This window comes from Solanum tuberosum, unplaced genomic scaffold, assembly GCF_000226075.1.
Source record: "Solanum tuberosum cultivar DM 1-3 516 R44 unplaced genomic scaffold, SolTub_3.0 scf00193, whole genome shotgun sequence".
Classification (NCBI taxonomy): domain Eukaryota; kingdom Viridiplantae; phylum Streptophyta; class Magnoliopsida; order Solanales; family Solanaceae; genus Solanum; species Solanum tuberosum.
In genome coordinates this window covers 222,627-230,106 of record NW_006239118.1, presented here as the reverse complement: position 1 = coordinate 230,106, position 7,480 = coordinate 222,627, and the positions used below count along the sequence as shown (strand labels likewise).

General features: G+C 35.7%; 1 long non-coding RNA gene across 1 annotated transcript; it reads right to left on the bottom strand.

Annotated features, from left to right (window-relative positions):
- Window positions 1-1,236: 1,236 nt before the first annotated feature.
- LOC102600062 (uncharacterized) lies at window positions 1,237-4,430 on the bottom strand. The gene is made up of 4 exons (XR_367892.2): window positions 4,271-4,430; window positions 4,011-4,143; window positions 3,846-3,907; window positions 1,237-3,705 (listed from the first exon to the last, which is right to left on the bottom strand). It is a non-coding gene; the product is annotated as an uncharacterized lncRNA (long non-coding RNA).
- Between the last annotated feature and the right edge of the window lie 3,050 nt (window positions 4,431-7,480).

Genomic DNA, 7,480 nt, shown 5'->3' with positions numbered 1-7,480 from the left:
TGGAATGGTATAGCATGTGATGATTGCATCTTCGAAAGGCTTGATAGAGTTTTTTCGAACTTTGAGTTTCAGGGATTGTATTCTCATTTAGAAGTGGAACATCTGACTAGAGATGGCTCAGATCATGCCCCCCTGCTACTTAGCTGTGAGAACAGAAATAGCAGGCTCCAAAGGCCTTTCAAATTCTTAAAGTTTTGGACAGAGCATGAAGATTTCAAAGAAATGGTTAGGAGGGGTTGGGATTCAAGCTTTACAAATAACCCTTTTCTTGACTATAAAAGGAAGATCAAGCAGGTGAAAAAGGCTCTCACTATATGGAGTAGACAGACATATGGGGATGTCTTTCAACAACTACTCATCAGGGAAGAGATAGCCAAACTGAGAGAGAAACTATTTGAAGAGTTCCCCTCACAGGATAATAGAGCAGTCATGCAAAGAGCTAAAGCTGAGTACACCAGATATCTACATTTGGAGGAAAGCTACTGGCAACAGAATGCTAGATATGATTGGTTTGAAAGTGGAGATAGAAACACTAAGTTTTTCCACAGCATAGTGAAAGGGCAAAGAAATAGATTGAAGGTGACAAGAATTCTTAATGAGCAGGGTTGTTGGGTAGAGGAAGAAGACCAAATTGTTAATGAAGCAATAGACTATTATCAGAAACAATTTACTCAAGAGAGGGATGCATCTGATTTTCCACTATTGCATCACATTCCAGAACTAGTTACAGAGGAAGACAATGCAGTTTTAGGGGCAATACCAGATGAATCAGAAATAAGGAAGGCAGTTTTCAGCTTAAATGGTGACAATGCTTGTGGTCCAGATGGATTATCAGAAAGGTTTTTTCACTCTTGCTGGGATATAGTAGGTGTTGATGTGGGTAGAATGGTGGCAGAGTTCTTTGCAGGAAACACCCTCCCAAAGTCTATTACTCATACTAATCTAGTACTCATCCCGAAAAAAGACAATGTGCAGTCTTTTTCAGACCTGAGGCCTATTAACTTGAGTAACTTTGTTAATAAGATTTTATCAAGAATTGTACATGATAGATTGGAGAATATTCTTCCCAAATTGATTTCTCCTAACCAATCTGGTTTTGTCAAAGGGAGAAATATCATTGAGAATGTGCTCTTAACACAGGAATTTGTTGCTGATTTAGGGAAAAGAGGAAAACCTTCTAATGTAATCTTGAAGCTGGATATGGCCAAGGCTTATGACCGAGTATCTTGATTTTTTTTTAATGAAGATTCTTAGAAAGATGGGTTTCTGTAATGGGGTAGTAGATGTGATTTGGAGATTGATATCTAATAATTACTACTTTATTCTGTTAAATGGCCAATCCGTTGGTTTTTTTCATTCTACTAGGGGGGTTAAACAAGGGGATCCCCTTTCCCTGCTTTATTTATCTTATCTGCTGAAGTTCTAACCAGAGCTCTTAATCATTTTTTTGAAGATAATGCCTTTATGGGTTATGGTATGCCTAAGTGGAGCTCAAACCTTAATCACTTAGCATATGCAGATGACACTATCATTTTTGCCTCATCTAATAAGCACTCTATTGGAAAGATTATGATGATTTTGCAGGAGTATGAGCAGGAATCAGGGCAAAAGGTGAATAAGGATAAGAGTCTCTTCTATATGCATCAAAATTCTCCTATGGAGGTTGTGCAGCAGATGGAATTGGATACAGGAATGGCCAAATGATCTTTTCCTCTTAAGTACCTAGGATGTCCCATTACACATTCAAAGAAAAAGAATGAGCACTATGATGATTTGTTGGACAGAGTAAGGACTAAACTCCAAGCTTGGAAGGGTAGGCTTTTATCATATGGAGGAAAGGAGGTTTTACTAAAAAAATGTTCTACAGAGCATTCCAATTTATGTTGTTTCAGCTATTGTTCCTCCTAAAAGTATTTTTAAAGAATTACAAAGAATATTTGCAAAATTCTTTTGGCATTCCAAAGAGACAGGAAGGATCAAACACTGGTGTGCATGGAATATTGTTTTTTTGCCAAAGGATGAAGGGGGTTTAGGGTTCAGATCCTTAAAAGATGTTTCTCAAGCAATGTACGCTAAGTTGTAATGGAGGTTCAGGACACAAACTAATTTGTGGTCTAATTATTTATGAAATAAATACTGCAAGAAACAGACTCCTACATTGGTATGATGGAAAGGTGGATCTCAAGTGTGGAAAGCAATGTTGGAGAACAGGGAAAAAATTGAGTCTTTTTTGTGGTGGGAACCAAGAAGTGGAACCTCAACAGTTTGGTTTGATAACTGGACCAATTCTGGTCCTATATTTCTTCATTCAACAGAGGTACAATCTTGCCACCCTATAAATGATGTTGGTGATTTCTTTAAAGATGATGGTTGGGATTATGGTGCAATGAAAGATGTAATCCCAGAACATGTCATTGAACATGTTCGAGATACTATGGGATTTGCTCAATTTGAGAATGTAATGGACAAGCCATGGTGGCCTTAAAATAGTACTGGCAAATTCACTACTAAGAGTGCTTGGGAAATTTTGAGGCAAAGAGCAGATGTAAATGAAGATCTAAAGGCAATATGGAGTAAAAGATTAACCTTCAAATTCTCTTTTCTTTCTTGGAGAATCTGGTTGGGTAAGGTTCCTGTATCAACTCTTTTGCATTTGTGGAATCCTAATATCTCTGAAGATTGTGGATGTTGTGCTAATCCAGATAGAAAAACAATAGAACATTTATTTCTCAAAGGAGAGGTGGCAGATAGAGTGTGGACTCACTACTGTAGGGCAGCGGGTATTATTGATCAAAGATTTAACTTGAAGCAAAGTGTGAGAATGTGGAGAAATATTGAAGGTAATAGTAAGCTACGAGAAGTTTTCAAGGTACTTCCTATCATCCTACTCTGGTTTTTGTGGAAAAGAAGAAATACAATCCTACATGGTGGCTCATACCACGAAAGGAAGGTGTACTGGGAAGTTAATGACACTATTTTGATGTTTGTTAAGGCCAGATTCAATTTAAATATACAGGGGAGAAGATGGATAGATATTATTGATGCTTTGCAGAACAATAGAACTGCCTATGTAACCAGAATTGTAAAATGGGTTCCCCCTCCCAATATCCTTGGTTTAAAGGTAACACTGATGGTGCCTCAAGAGGGAACCCTGGACCTAGTTCTTTTGCTTTTTGTATTAGAAATGGGGAAGGAGACTTGGTAGTTGCAAAAGGCTCAAGAATTAAGGACACTACCAACCTTAAAGCAGAAGTTTCAGCAATAAGAGAGTGCTTACTCTACTGTAAAGACAATGTTATCCAACATATCATTATAGAATCAGATTCTTGGATTATGGTGCAAATTCTTCAGGGGAACTGGGAGGTCCCATGGAGTGTGACAATGGAGGTCAACTCCATAAGAGCTCTCGCTGATTTTTTTACTAACCTAGTTTTTGATTTTGCAGGTGATTTTCAATTTAATTACTTTGGTGAAATTCCAACAACAGAAAGAAGGATACTAAATTTAGATAAAGAAGGAACACCACACATCAGAAGATCCAATCAAGAATCATGATATCAGAATTCAAGGAAGATACAACAATATTTTTGTAACGGGTTATGCAAAACAGTAACAGTAGGGTAACTTACTATAGATGTTGGAAGTTCCTGTTTATGGGCATTTACATCCGTTAGTTGGTGATCTCAGTGTTTCTGTTAGTAAATCCTGCAACAAAATTCAAATGGTTATCAAACACTCTCCCCTTGAAACGTTTTGATCGATTGGTGGTATTAGCTTAAAAAGCTCACTCCATTGACTTAAAATTTGATAAAAGAGGAATATAGAGTGGAAACCATTGGACTTACTGGAAAATGTTGCAGATGGTTTGAATCGAGACGTAGAACATTGACCATGTTTACAAAGTTTGCTTCACAGACAACATCGAAAACATGATGCAAAGAAGTTAATTTGTGCACTGGGTTCCGTTGTAACATTAGAGTAAGGAGTTACAATAAAGGAAAAGGTGATACCTACTGTTCGGAGTGATTCCATTGGATGCAAACACCTACACCCAGTGAGACCTTGGGGTGCTAATGGTAGGAGTATCCAAACAATAGATCCACCAATTCCGATATGTAGCTCTAACTATTAAGACTTGGAAACCTATTGGCATCATAAGGTCAATTTGTATTGTTTCTAAATCGATTCTTTTGATCTGATGGTGGTATTAGCTTCTTAGAAGCTCATTCCATCGATCTAAAGAAAAGAGGAAGAACAATTAAACACTTACCTTAGAGATGGAGCTTTGAGCAGATAGTTGAGGATGAGCATCGAAGCAGAGGAGGATTTTGCAAAACCAAGTTAACAGTAGAGCAAATCTTTTGAGGAAGATGAATGGGTGGAGCTTTCTACCTACTTTCCTAATTATGCAGATGTTTAGTCTCTTGCCTATATTTTTGTTTTGCTTAATTGTTTTGAGCCAGGTCACTTTTGGGCCTGGTCTGTTGTGAATTGATTTTATTTTAAGGGCTTAATGCCAGTTTTAAATTTAAAAAAGATATTTGATTTTTTTATTTTCTTAATATTTAATTCCTGACATGTAACTGAAAAATGACATGGAATTACATGAGTAAGAGGTTGGATTACAAACACAAAGATTTTATGAGAAAAAGGTTTAAAATATAGTGTTTTAACGAGTTTAAGGGTTTAGTTGACAAAATGTTAGGTAGGAGGGTTCAGAATACAAATGCATACAAGTATAAAAGTTCATCATATCATTTCCAATTATTAATAATAAGGGTATTTTTAGATCAAATTATAAGTGAGGTTATTTTTATTTAATTTTGCATAGTTTAAAAATAATTTTACCCTTTTCTGTATTATAAATCCTATATCTGTCCCTGCCTTTCTATAAACTCCTATATATTGTGAATGTGTGGATGTCACAATATGGTATGTGGATAGTATGTGTATTGGAGTGTTGAAATTGTGGAAATTGTGCACAGTTTGTGCAAAGTAGTGGATGGCTTGTGTCAGCCATTCACTGCCCATTTCACATTGCCTATATAAAGGCCTTGTACTTCATTTGAATGAGATAACGAATGAAGGAATAAATACAATACATTACTCTCTCTATTGTTCTTCTTTTAGTGTGTTAATCTTAGTTTGCTAAGTAATTATTTTATAACACGTTATCAGCACGAGTTTCTGCCAATTCAAGTAAAGACTTTAAAAGCCTCGAAGGTATAATTTTTTCTTTTGTAAATAATATCAAATCTTTCTAAACTTGAATTTCTTGCTTTAGACATATCGGGAAAAGGCTATCTATCATGGGTACTTGATGCAGAAATTCATCTTGATGCGATGGGTCTGGCAGACACCATCCAAGAAAAAAATCAAGCATCGAATCAAAATCGTGCTAAGGCAATGATATTTCTCCGTCATCACCTTGATGAGGGTTTAAAAAATGGAATATCTCACTGTTAAAGACCCTCTGGTGTTGTGGAATAATTTAAAAGATAGATATGACCACCTGAAGTTGGACGTCCTTCCACAGACACGTTATGACTGGATTCATTTGAGACTTCAAGATTTTAAATCTATTAGTGAGTATAACTCTTCCATGTTTAAAATCATCTCACAATTAAAATTATGCGGAGAAAATATCACTGACCATGATATGCTGGAGAAAACATTTTCCACTTTTCCTGCCTCGAGTATGCTCTTGCAGCAGCAATATCGAGAAATGGGATTTAAAAAATATTCTAGAATTAATTTCACATCTCCTTGTTGCTGAACAACATAATGACTTACTAATGAAAAATCATGAAAGTCGACCTTCTGGTTCTATGCCATTTCCTGAAGTAAGAAGAATGGAGAAGACCCACTTCCAACTTGGGGAAGATGAAATCCTTCTTTCTTTAAGTCTCCCAAAAGTCCTCTCCAAACTTGAGAGAAAATATCCAAAAAGTACTATTTTATTCTGGAAATTAAAATAAATGTTCGACTCTCTAAAAATTAACAATAAGTTTAGTATTTATAGTCTTCAAAAAATAGCGCTGGCGGATCTTTCGGCGAAGTTAGTCGATATCGTCAATTGACTCGGCGACTCGCCCTTCGTCTGTCTCATCGCCGTTCCATGCTTGCCTTCAGCATCTTCACGTTCTGGACCATTGGGCGGTATAATACTGCTTTGCGGAACTATTCGGCGAAGCGCCGACTGCTCCTTTCATTGCCTTTTTGATCCTTCTCCTTCAACGACCTTTTATAGAGGAGAGGAGAGAGAGGTGAGAGGGAAAAATGAAGGGACGATTGTTTTAAACCATTTTAATTTTTTTTTTTGAATTTTGACAATTCAAAGTGTGACATATGTTGCCACATATATCCTTTCTATTGGGGCACATGCAGATAATTATGTGGTATTTTTTACAACAAAGGTTATATATGTTGCGACAGACACCACATTTCTTCCTTTCCATAATAATTGACATTTGTTCCAACAAAATAAAATAATAATAATAATCATTAATATTAATATTATCAGCAAAAATGAACAATTGGTGACAATCTAATGTGCCACATATCTCATTTTTGTGACATATGTTACCACATATCTTCTTTCTGTGACATATGTTGCCACATAAATCCTTTCTGTTGGGGCACATGCAGATAATTCTTTGGTGTTTTTCACAATAGAGGTTATATATGTTGCCACAGACACCACATTTCTTCCTTTCCATCATAATTGATATTGGTTCCAACAATAAAATAAAATAAAATAATAATCATTAATATTAATATTATCAGCAAAAATGAACAATTGGTGACAATATAATATTGCCACATATCTCCTTTTTGTGACATATGTTACCACATATCTTATTTCTATGACATATGTTGCCACATATATCCTTTCTGTTGGGGCACATGCAGATAATTCTGTGGTGGTTTTACAACAGAGGTTATATAAGTTGTCACAGACACCACATTTCTTTCTTTCCATCATAATTGACATTTGTTCCAACAAAATAAAAATAATAATAATCACTAATATTAATATTATCAGCCAAAATGAACACTTTACCAATTGTTTTATACAACTTATCAACAAAAAGGTAATTCACAGTGGTATACATAACCATCAATCTAATAAATGGTGGTAATACAACATTTTCATCGAACTTTGATTTTTTAGGTGGGTCTTCATTGTTACTAACATAGCTACTCCGAGCCTTTAAAATCCCATAGTTCCATAGGAGTGAAGCATATCTCATGCGGAAGGTTTCAGAACTAATTCCATAAGATGGTACTTGTAGTCCATCACTCAAAAATTCAACGTATGCAGCAACAAAAAGTCCACAATCTCTGCATGGTATATCATCAATTAGAAAATATAATAACATCATTTTTCAATAGTGGTAAGACAAAAAAATTAATGTGATACTTACAGACTATTGCTTGCTTGTTGGGCAATACCAGTAACATGTCTGACTTTGAATGT